Here is a 12,085-nt window from a genome sequence, read left to right on the forward strand (position 1 = left end):
AGGCTTGCAGATGATTTTCTCACATCACTGATTTTACAGTATCTGTTCAGTTATGTAAGTTGAGGAGGCATGTAACTCCCCTCTGGTTTTCACTTCCTGTATTTTGTTGCATAATTTGTTTTCTTCAAATTAATATTGACAGCATTTATAAGACAAGCAGGAACTAAAACGGGCAACAAAGCATACCAGTATAAAAATAAATGAGGTGAACAAATGCCACAAGTAAAAATTATTTAGGAATAAATAACCAATTGCTATTGTAGCCTATAAAGATTTTCTTTTCTTGGCCAGGTAGTTCAGTTGGCAAGGTCAGGGGTTCAATTCCCAGTCAGGGTACATACAAGAATCAACCAATACATTGCATAAATAAGTGGAACAACTAATTGCTCTCTCTCTCTCTCTCTCTCTCTCTCTCTCTCTCTCTCTGAAATCAATAAAATAAAATAAAAATTTTTATGATTTTTTTTTCATTCTTCCCATCCTGGATTTACCAGGCTTCAGGCTTAGGTCCTATGTAAGGCCCCCCTCTCTCTGTTACTTTCAAACTCAAGTCTTAGCAATCGCACTGGCAGTGCAAAACACAGAACTGCTCAAGGACGCTGGGAGTTTACGTCTCACCTTCTCAGTCACCAAGAAGGTTGGACCGGCAGAAATGCCGTCGCGACCCCCTGTCTCTGTGATGCACAAACACCTTCAGGTAAGGCACGTACACCTCAGGCAAAAATTTAAAGGCAGTCGCAGGTGAAGAAGAACCCTACTTCTACTAAATTCGTTGTCTGTTCTCTGGCAAATATGTAACTCTGGGCCTTCTTTTCCCCATCTGTAAAAACAGAAAGGTTGGAAGTGATAAGACTACAGAGGAATACCGATTACAGGAATTATATTTTGCTTTATAATCCCTAATTCATATATATTAGAACACTGTTTCAAAATATTATTGAAGACTTCTCTCTCTCGATATGACTGCAATAGCGGTTATAAACCACCATACAAGAACTGTTTTTGCCTCACCCCCCAAAAGTCGAACTTCAACTCACTCATGTACACTTAGAGGGAGAGCCTGACATATGTTAAAAGAGACACAAAAAAATATCAATCAAATATATTGACGTAGTTGAGATCCTAATTCAAAGAAACAAGCATGTGAAAAGTCTTTTTTTTTTTTTGAGACAATGTAAAAAATCCAAATGCTGGCTATTAGATGAAAATGTTATGCTACCCAGGGTTCTTTAAAACAGGCCCAGCTGGGAGGGGGGTGGGGGCACCGGAAATGTTTCTGGGGTGGGGAGGGAGGGAATAGAACGGAAAAATTGGCCAGATATTAATAATGGGTGAAGCTAGGTGTTGAGTTGTTGGGTCCATTTTACTATTCTCTACCTTGAAAATCTTCATAATAGTAAAAAAAAGGTATGATTTTCAAATCTATGAACTTTACATACATGTTACCTGATACGTCATTAGTCCTGTTGAAGAAATGGAATTCTGAGCTAAGTATAAACTCTTAGGAAAAGAAACAGACAAAAAGACAAAAAAAAAAAAGTAGTCACTGAAGTCCCCATTATCCAAGGGATGCAACCTGTATCTACTAGAAAAATAAACCGCTCTGGCCTGCGTGGCTCAGTTGGTCGGGCGTCATCCCGCAAAGCGAAAGGTCGCTGGCTGACCCCCACCCAGTCAGGGCAATGTCTGGGCTGCGGGTTTGAGCCCTGGTCAGTGCACATATGAGAGGCAACTGTCGGATGTGTCTCTCCCTCTCTTTCGCCCTCCCTTCCCCTCTCTCTAAAAAATAAATGAGTAAAACTAAAAAAGAGAAACCACTAAAACCTATAAAAGTAATACAACCCATTGCCAACTTACCATACATTTCTTTTCATCTGAAACCCCTTCCAAGATACCCCGAATGCCCCTATTCTGTATTAGAAATGCTTTCTTAAAAGGCTTCTGAGTTTGATTTTTATTGAGTGACCTTGAAAGGAATTCTGTTTTAGTCTTTGGGGCAGAACATGAGCCCTGAAAAGTCAGCATTCTTGCTGCCTATCACTGCCAGAACCAGTCAGTACAGACAAGGATTGGCTCTGTATGGACGCTGCATTCAGATGCCGACGGTCTGACAAAGTGGTGGGTTGTGTGCCATCCTAGGATGGTTGTAAAACCCATCCTAACATCTCATCTCAAGCTGACCTTTTCATAAGGAGAAGAAGGTAGGTAAGGGGTTTGGGAAAAGGTTAGCCAGACAACAGCTGCAGTCCAGTGGAGATTCTCCTAGTATTTCTTTATCTGCTGATCAACAATTCTTTACCTGCGGTCACCACCCTCCCTGGAACAGAATGGCTCAGATACCTTCCGGATTGCTTGCAGACCCTCTGGGGCACAAAGGTCGAAATGCTTATCACCTCCTGGAGTTCTGTTGGTCACGTATTCCCTCCAGTTCCTGGAACAACAGCTTTCCATATGCATTAATCACTTAAGCCTATGGGCCATAGCTAAAGCTAAAGTCGTTGACTCTTGAGTTCCCCTATCAAAACCATTTCCTATACTCAAACATACTCAGCTCTATCCTCACATCTGACAGGGTCAGGATCATGCACATATTGATTATTAAATAGAGTAAAACATTCATCAAAAATATGAGAATATCTTTTTTTATTCTGAGAGTGGGAATAATTTCTTAAGTAAGATAGAAAAAAGGCCCCGGCTGGTGTGGCTTGGTTGGTTGGGCGTCGTCCCACAAACCGAAAGGTTGTAAGTTCAATTGCCCATCAAGGCACATGTCCGGGTTGTAGGTTTGGTCTCGTCAGGGTGCATGCAAGAGGCCACTGATCGATGTTTCTCTTTGTCATCAGTATTTCTCTCCTTCAATTTCTCCCTCTCTTTGATAGGGGACTCAAGACTTGGAAAACTTCAGCTTAAGGTAAAAAGGTATAAGCCTAGCAAGTAATGCATATGTTAAAGCTTTTGTTTCAGAAACTACAGATAAGGCCTGTCCTGGTTCCTGGGAAAACAGCTGACCTCCCTGGGTACTGCTAAAGATTACCACCTGGGGACAACTGGAGGCATCCGGGCCTTTGTGTTCCAGGGAGAGACAGACGACCACCCTCCCCTGGGAACAGCTAACTGCCCAGGACAGGAATGTTGCAGCTTCTGAATCTCAAAGCCCTGCTGGTACCTTGTTTATTCACCAGCCCCTCTCCGTTATAAAAAGTCTGGCCTGGAAAGAGAAGACAAGATGGTCTGTTAGGGTGTGAACCCACCACCTTCTCAGATCACTGGCCATCTGAATAAAGCGCCCATAAAAATTCAAACGCTGTCATTGCTTATTAATTTTGGTAGTGACAGGCAGCATGAATGCCAGTGTCTTTTGTGGTTTTGTAGCAGGGTGCAGCCAGGAGGAGGGACCCCAACTAGGGATTTGGAATGGGGTCCAGAACTCAAGGTGTTCAGGAAATATTAAGATATCCTCATCCCCCACCCCACAGGTGTGGGTTGGGGGGAAGGGACACATGGAGCAGGGCCATTGAGAGCTATTTTGTATAGCTACAGCTTTGCAGCTAACCTCTGGTGTGGTCATTTAACATATCTATAACCTTTAACTGTTTACATAGATATGTTAAATAGCTGTGGCTTCCCTCAGAGCCAGGGAGATGGAAGTAACTTACCCACCAAGATGTAACTGGGGGGCAGGTCCCCTGAATTACAGCACCTGCATGGGAGCTTGGAGAAGATTGGCTCCAGGATGTGGGGCCACACCTGCCCAGATCCATGATGGCAGCCCAGTGAAGCTGGAAGGATATGAGAGTGCTGGCATGTGTAGCTGGTTGTAGGAAGAGTTGGAAATGTGGCTGCAGAGGAAGATTGGCGGGGGGATTTAAACCCAGACACGGCAGCCATTGAGGGGAGAACCACGTGGCTTTGGCCGATTGGAGACTCCCACAGCCCTTGTGCAGAGAGGACCACGTGGCTGGGGCAGTGGAGAGAGAACCTCTTGGCTTTGCCAGAGTGGGGACCCCCACAGTTTTAGAAGGGGGAACCACCACCCGGCTTTAGCAGAGATCCTGGCAACACAGCTGGTGGTGCCAGGAACCAAGGGAGGCCTACCAGCTGAGACGGATTACTGGGAAGAACTGGGGGCTGCCTGAGTCATGGACTTCTATTTCTTTTCCTGAGATACGGTACCCCAGACTGGGCAAAGGGAGGAAGGAAGGACTGTGTGTGTGTTTGTGGGTGTTTTAAGGGACTTTGGGATTTTGATGAAGATATTAGGTCACTACTTTAAGTCTGTATAGCATTAAATAAGCATTTCCTTTCCTTTTCATGAATCTCTGGCATTGAGAGAGGTCTTTCCTCTGGTGGTAGACATAACGAATCTGGGGGGGTTTCTTTCGGGCAATAGTATATCGTCCCAGGCCCCCCTCTTTGGTCGGTAACAGTTTCACCTTCTTTTTTCTCTGGAGGTAAAAAAAAAATAACAAGGAAAAAAAAAGGATAAATTTTACTTTCATTTAACTCCTATCAGTAAGAAAAAAAAACAGCACAACAGAAAAATACACAATGATATAGCAGATATTTTATTGATATAGAAACAAGAAACATGAAGATATTCAACCCTTAGTTATAAAGAAAATAAAACTAACATGACAATAAGATTCCATTCCTCTTGTACCAGACATGACAAACTAGAATATGATTAATTACCAAGTTTGGTCAAGAATGTAGAATAAAAATGACTGCACTCTACCAGTGGGATTGTAAATTGGTCCAACTATTTTAGAAAAATATCACCATTGCTAATTAAACAGAACATGTGCAAATCCTAGCATCTAGCAATTATAACTGTATTGGATTGCTAGGATGGCATCTTAGGTAGGACAGGCAGCAAACCGAGGCAGGGAGCAGGAGGGAGATGTGTCTCACCAGCTAACTCAGCAGGACTGAGCCCGGTCCGTAATCTTGCCAGGTGTCCCAACACCACAGGAAACACCGTGCTCACACGGGAGGAGGGCTGTCCTCGAAATCCTGCGAACCTTCTCCACTCTCTGGGAAACAAAGCCTTTGAAACTTCTTTCATCCCAAGGCCTGAAGGGGTGGAAATGGTCCATAGTGCCCAAAGGAAGAAGCCCATTGACACTTTTGTATATTCATGCATCCCCCTGTCCTTGGGAAGCTGGCCCCACCTTTACCTGTCAATCAATAGGTAATTTCTGCACCCCCATCCCACCAACTATATTAAGTCCTCAGAACAAAGGACTCTCAGCTCAGCCCTGTTAGCTCTCCTGCCACCCAGCCTCAGACCACTTGGCCTCAGGCCACCTGGCCTCTGCCACCCCGGCCTTTGGCCACCCCTACCCTGCTTTGCCCTGAACCTGTGCCTTTTACCACCCCTCTACCTTAACTAGGCCCAGTCTCTCCCTTGAGAACGGATCCCCAGTAAACCCTGCTTGCATGCTAATGCACTTGCTGATTTATAATTCTGCACTGCATTGGAGCCGAGTTTCCGGGAGTTCCTCCCGTAACAGCAATCACAAAACTACTCTAGATTGGGTCGCTTACACAACAGCAATTCACTTTCTTAGTCTGGGAGACGAGAAGTCCAAGATCAGGGTGTGCTCAAGCTGGGTTTCTTCTGAGGCCCTTGGCTGTCCTCTTGCAGTGTCTTCACGTGGCCTTCCCTCTCTTCACGGCTGTGTCCAGTGTCTCTCTGTGCGTCCTAATCTCCTTTTATAAGGACACCAGTCAGATCGGATTAGCCTCCCCCAACTGCAAAGCCCTCATTTTAACTTAATTACCCCTCCAAAAGCCCTATTTCTGAATGTAATCACATTCTGAGGTTTTGGGAGCTACGGCTTTGACGAATTTTGGGGGAAATTCAGTCCACGACACCACCTCTAGGCATATCAGCCACACCTTTGCACGTGCTCAAGAACGCTGATAACAGTTGAGGTCATAACAGTAAACAATATAATGAATAATGAAAATCTGCTGTGCTTCTAAAACAGATACTGTTCAGTAGTGAAAAGGAATAAACTATAGCGACAGGTGTAAATTTGGATTACTCTAAGAAACAGTGTTAAATGAAAAAAAAATAGAGAAGTTTTATGAGTTTGAGTAAAAACTGATGCCAAAAGCCAGGGCGCAAGATCTCAAATGCCTGGAGATAGCAGCTTTAGTTTTGTTTGTCCATCGGAATTAAGGGCAGGAGGTGAGGAAGAATACACAAAGGGGGCAGAAGGCAAGGCAGGAACTGAAGTAAGAAGCGAAGCAGTTAAGACTAGGTGCTTTCTGGAGGGTTCTGAAAAGAGGTATTTCAAAGGCTATTAACCTAGATGCACAGAAACAGACAAGAATTGCTTGGGGCAAAGATAAGCCTTTCCTAAAGAAGTCACATGCCTGGGGCATGACTAACCACCCTGACCTGCCCAGTTACGAATAAACGATCAGATCTCCTTGTGAAGACAGAACCTTTCATAGAATGTCTCTTTTTCCATCCACAAAGGTACAAAAAGAACAAAAATACAGTGCATATTTTGAGGATACCTCTAGGTAGCCTTATAATAAAGTAAACTAGGTCAGCATTCTATTTCTTATTTAGATGTTGGGTATTATGTGTTAATTTTACTATTCTTTTATGGTATAATAAAATGTATTTGATCACTGTCCATTTCCTGTTCCAAAGCTCCTGAACCCTTGAAACTTCCTGATACGAGTGTGTTCTGTTATTCCTGAGTTCCCTTCAACCTCACCTGCATTTATGCCAATGAGGGAACTACTGGCACCCTTGGGAGACCCTATACAGCTTCCAGACACAGGGTGGTCGCCAGAAAACCCAGCAAAGTAATTATAGGGCAGGGACTTTCAGGCCCATCCACTGATTTCCAGAGAGGGGAGAGGGACCACAGATTTGAGTTCAAATAGCCAGTGACTGAATCAACCTCCCCAACTCAGTGAAATCCTGTAAAAAAACCCCCAAAACAACCAGGCTCAAGAGGCTCCCAGGCTGGTGAAAACACCAGCATGCTGAGAGGGTGGCACACCCAGACAGGCCACTGCCAGCCCTCCACTCCTGGCCCCCTGTGCTTGCATTATATATCTTTTCCATTTGGCTGTTCCTCAGTTGTACCCTTTATAATAAAACTATAATAGTAAGTATAGCACTTTCTTGAATTGTCAATTATTTTAAAAAATTATCACCCCTGAGGAAGAGGGTGGGTGGTTGTGGGAATCCCTGAATTTGTAGTCAGCTAGGTAGAAGCACAGGTAGCTTGGGGATGGAATGGGAAGGTGGCAGGTAAATAAATGAAAGAATGAAAGGGGGAAATGGGGAGGGAGGGAGGGAAGAAGGAAGAAGAGAGGAAGAAAGAAGTTTAAATAGTGACAACACCAATATCCAGAATATACTGTTAAGTAAAAAAAGCAAAGTGCTGAAAAATGCAAGATATACAATGGAGGGAAATACGATTGTACATTTGCATTTGAGTGTATTTGCAGGGAGACCGGGAAGATAAACAGGGGACTGACTTGGGGTGGTTACCTGGGGGAGGCCATGAGGAACAGCACTGGATGGGGTTAGGGACTGGCCAGTCTTCTCAGTGCATTGTTTCTTATGTAATTTGTAAGCATGTCTTTTTACGTAGTTTCATGTAGTTCAAATTTATGTAGTTTGAGCCATGTAGACTAAGTATTTGCTAACCAAATAGTTTAAAAAATCTCTTTGTGTAATCTTGCTAGTAAAAGAAGTGGTAGCTTGAGGTAAAGAAATGCTGACAAAGTCATGTGAAGCCTTAGAGTTAAAATGAAAACCTCTGTCTCTAATAACCTTTTCCTATTTCTTAAACTAAATTATAATAAAAGGCAATAAATATAATCAACCTGAAAAATAGTTGGCTTGCAACAAATAAGTTGCTTGCATTGATTTATTTTGTTAATAACTAAGAAATGCGTTGTTAAAATTACTCCAGGGTAGAAACAGAAATATACATATTTAACACATATTTTAAATCTATTTAATGAAAGGCAGATGCATGTTAAAAATCAGTGAACTGCTACCCTAAAGAGACACTATGACTACACTAAGACTACTATGATCACTAAATATAGTTCTCTAAATAAGGAAATGCTAAAATGTTAAAATTCTAAATTATCTCCATTTCTCTTGCAAGGCTGTCAAAATTGCTTCAGAGTGCGCTCTTAGTAGTATTAGCTGGACCCCGGAGGGCGAGGGGCTGCAGCGGCCGGGGGCGCCTCCGGGTCGCACGCAGACTGTGTGGCAGGCGCCCCCAGCAGCCTCCCGTGGCTCAGGGTGCTGCTGCTGCTGCTGCTGCACGCGCTGAAAAGCCTCCTTAACCTAGCAGCTTCTTCTCCGCCACCAGGGTGCCGCACCTCCGCGGGGGCCAGCCTCGTCTGCTCAGCCGCAGCTGCACCGAAAGACCACGTCTGCACCTTTCCTGACTGTCCGCAGCCAGGGGTGGTTACCACCGGGGTTTTCAGAGACCGTGCGCGAGAGTAGAACAGGCCGCTAGGCGGCAGCGAGAGCTTGGGGATGCGGACAAAGCGGACTCCCCGCCCCATGTTGCGCTTGCGCAGAGAGCCGAGAGAGCCCCTTTCCGGCTGGAAGTGGGATATCCTCGGCTGCGGGGGCCGAGGCCGGAAGTGGCGGGGTGTGGGCTTTGGGGGGCGTGCAGGGTCGCTGCAGGCCTGGCGAGACGCCTCGTGTGCGGACCTGGGGTGGAGCTGGAAAGGACGAAAGGCAACGTGGGGTGGCAATGGACAGGAATCCACTAGGGGGGACACTCCAGAGTTCGTTCGGGGGAGGCACGTGCGGGTTTTGCTCAAAGAACCAACTGACATCTACCGGGGAAAGAGGGCAGCAATCCGGAACGGAGGGCAGGCCTTCCAGGGTCGGCTGGGAGGCTCAGCGTGAAGGTTTTAAAAGGCAGAGCTGGCTTCCCAGAGGATCGGAGGGAACAGTCAGGAATCTCCTGGGGAGAGGGTTACGTTCGGATCTACCGAAAACTCGTACCTGGAAGCGACCACGCTTCAGGCGTGCGTGCGTGTGTGTGTGTGTGTGTGTGTGTGAGAGAGAGATGACAATACGGGAAATGAAGGGGAGTACAAGAGATGAAAGTAATTTTTAACTATTGGTTACAAGAAACATTTGCAGTGCCTTCAGGAGGGAGTCAAGCCTTTAAAAAATAGAATATTTTAGACTGACAAAGGTAGACATAAAACTGTAACTAAAGCATGTATACTTGCCACTGGAGAAATAAACTATTATGGAAGTAACTGAAGTTTTTTGTCTGCTCCACCCAATCGCATTCTATTCCCTCGTGACCAAGATAACCACTCTCCCAAACACCTTTATGTTTTAATTACATATGTAGTGCTGTTTTTGCATAATTTTAATAGTAATGTATATATCCTTTTGCAGCTTTCTTTTACTTCATGCTTTTTAAGGTTTGTCATTGTCATGGAAGTGTTCTTAATTCACTGCAACAGCTGTACAGGCATTCCCTAATAGGAATATGTCATTATTTGTTTTATTGCGTTGTATCCCCAGTGTCTGACACACTGTAAATACTTGACTATTAGTTGAATGGATGAATGCTGTAGCATTTGACCTAAATCTTAAGTAATAGGATTTCAAATGACTTAAGAAGACAAGAAGAGTATTCCAGGCAAAGGGAATATGTAGTTAGAACAAAAGCAAAAGTGGGGAAAGTGCATGAGTTATTTCAAGAACTTCTGTTGTGTTAGGAGTTTACAATGTAGAATTATGTGGAGCTATGCGATGAAGGAGAAACGTAAAAAGATACGATGAGGCTCCGATTTAAAGGATTTGGCCTCCATCATATTTAGTTGCATACCGTACGGCAAAAGAGAACATGGCTCACACAGCTGCTGAAAGAATTATTCTTGCAGCAAGTTTGGATATGGTATGTACAATTTTTTATGATAAGCTAGCTGATAAATTGAAAACTATACCCAGTGATAACACAGTAACATCTCTTCAAATGTGTACTATTGCAGAGCATTGAGATTAGAGAGAGTGCTCATGTCCCGGGTACAGTATGGTATATATAGATTTGGAGATCCGGCTGGATGACAGCGCTGATGTTGGAAGCTGCACGCCAGTTTATGTCAGATATGCACGGCAAGGTGATTTCACGGAGGATTTTTTGGGTTGTTTAAATCTAACCTCACATCTAAGTGGATTAGATATTTTTACAGGATTAGAAAAGTACGTTGTTGGTCAATATAAATGAAGCTGGACAAACTGCAAAGGAGTTACAAGTGATGGAACAGCAGACGTCACTGGAAAACATAGCAGAGTAGTTAAAAAGTTGCTAGAAGTTACTCATGATGGTGCTGTGTAGAATCACTGTTTTATACATCGTGGAGCTTCAGTGTCCAGAGAAATGCCACAGAATCTCATGGAAGTATTGAAAAATGCAGTGAAAGTCGTTAATTTTATTAAGGGGAGCTCACTACATAGCCACCTTCTCAAAACGTTTTGTTCAGAGATTGCAGGTAATCATGCCCCCTTACTGCATCACACCCAAGTTCGTTGGTTGTCTCAAAGGAAAATCCTAAGCAGGGTTTATGAATTTAGGAAGGAGACTCATATTTTCTCACTGTAAAATAGTCTCATTTGGCAAGTAGTTTTGAAGATGACATTTGGATAATGAAGTTGGCATATTTAACTGATATTTTTGGCATTCTTAATGAGCTAAGTTTAAAACTACAGGGAAAACAGTGATGTAGCCCAACATGTTGAATGTATCCAAGGATTCCAGAAGACATTATTGTTATGGCAAACAAGGCTTAAAAGCAGTCGGCCCAGCTACTACATGTTTCCAAGTTTTTTGCCACATGTTGAAGAGAATGTTATTAATGAAATCAGTTTGAAAGAGGGAAAGTTAGAGGTACTGTTACATCTCACCTCTCTATCTCAAACTTTTAAACATTTCTTCCCAGAAGAGAGATTTGAATCATTGAGAGAAAACTGCTGCATAAAAGATCCATTTGCTTTTCGAAATGCACAATCAATAGTTGAGTTAAACTTGATGCCCGAAGAAGAAAGTGAATTACTGCAGCTCAGTGCCTCATACACATTGAAGAATGGTTATAAAGCATTAAGTTTATCAGCACTTTGGATTAAGGTGAAAGAAGACTTTCCTTTGCTAAGCAGAAAGAGTATCCCTACGATTACTACCATTCACAACAACTAGTTTGTGTGAACTGGGGTTTTCCATCTTAACCCAGTTAAGAACAAAGGAAAGAAGCAGATTAAACGGTGTGGCAGACACTCGGGTAGCGTTATTCTCCTGTGCTCCAGACTGGGATGAACTCAACAGGCAGCAAACATACTCATCACATGAAAAAAATCTTGCCTGGTTTTCATAGTGTTTCTTATTTTGTGGTATTTTTCTTTGTTGCATTTAAATGCTAATATATCATTACATGTGATAACTGTTACATTTTTATTTTTTGCTACGCTTAAATGTTAAAATTAATGTAATTTTATATTCACTGAACAAAATTTAATGAACTTGTATTAGAGGCCAGGAACTGTTCTAGAGACACTTGGGATACAAAGTGAAGAAAGCAAAGATCATTATCTAGCAGAGCGGAAGTTCTGGCAAGGAGAGCAACAACATATACAATAAATAGGCTTTGTCATGCTTAGAAGATAATAAGTGCTATCAGAAGACTAAAAGCCCTGGCTGGCGTAGCTCAGTGGATTGAGCGCGGGCTGTGAACCAAAGCATCGCAGGTTCAATTTCCAGTCAGGGTACATGCTTGGGTTGCAGGCCACGGCCCCCAGCAACCGCACATTGATGTTTCTCTCTCTCTCTCTTTCTCCCTCCCCTCTCTAAAAATAAATAAATAAAATCTTAAAAAAAAAGAAGACTAAGAAAAGGAGGTCAGGAAACTATTCGGGGACCAAATCATAAAGGGTGTGGCAGGCTGTTAGAGAGCCTTGGTTTTTGTCAGTGAGGCGGAGAGCAGAAGGATTACCCAGAGCAGACACTGACCTGCACGGGGTTTCTGAGATTCACTCTGCTGTTTGGGGAATAGATGGAATTAAATG

General features: G+C 43.4%; 1 long non-coding RNA gene across 1 annotated transcript; it reads right to left on the reverse strand.

Moving 5' to 3' along the window:
• Positions 1–4,382: 4,382 nt before the first annotated feature.
• LOC118499145 lies at positions 4,383–5,806 on the reverse strand. Its single transcript, XR_004901669.1, has 3 exons — positions 5,548–5,806; positions 4,912–5,033; positions 4,383–4,445 (listed from the first exon to the last, which is right to left on the reverse strand). It is a non-coding gene; the product is annotated as an uncharacterized LOC118499145 (long non-coding RNA).
• Between the last annotated feature and the right edge of the window lie 6,279 nt (positions 5,807–12,085).

The sequence above is a fragment of the Phyllostomus discolor genome, chromosome 1 (assembly GCF_004126475.2).
Source record: "Phyllostomus discolor isolate MPI-MPIP mPhyDis1 chromosome 1, mPhyDis1.pri.v3, whole genome shotgun sequence".
NCBI lineage: Eukaryota > Metazoa > Chordata > Mammalia > Chiroptera > Phyllostomidae > Phyllostomus > Phyllostomus discolor.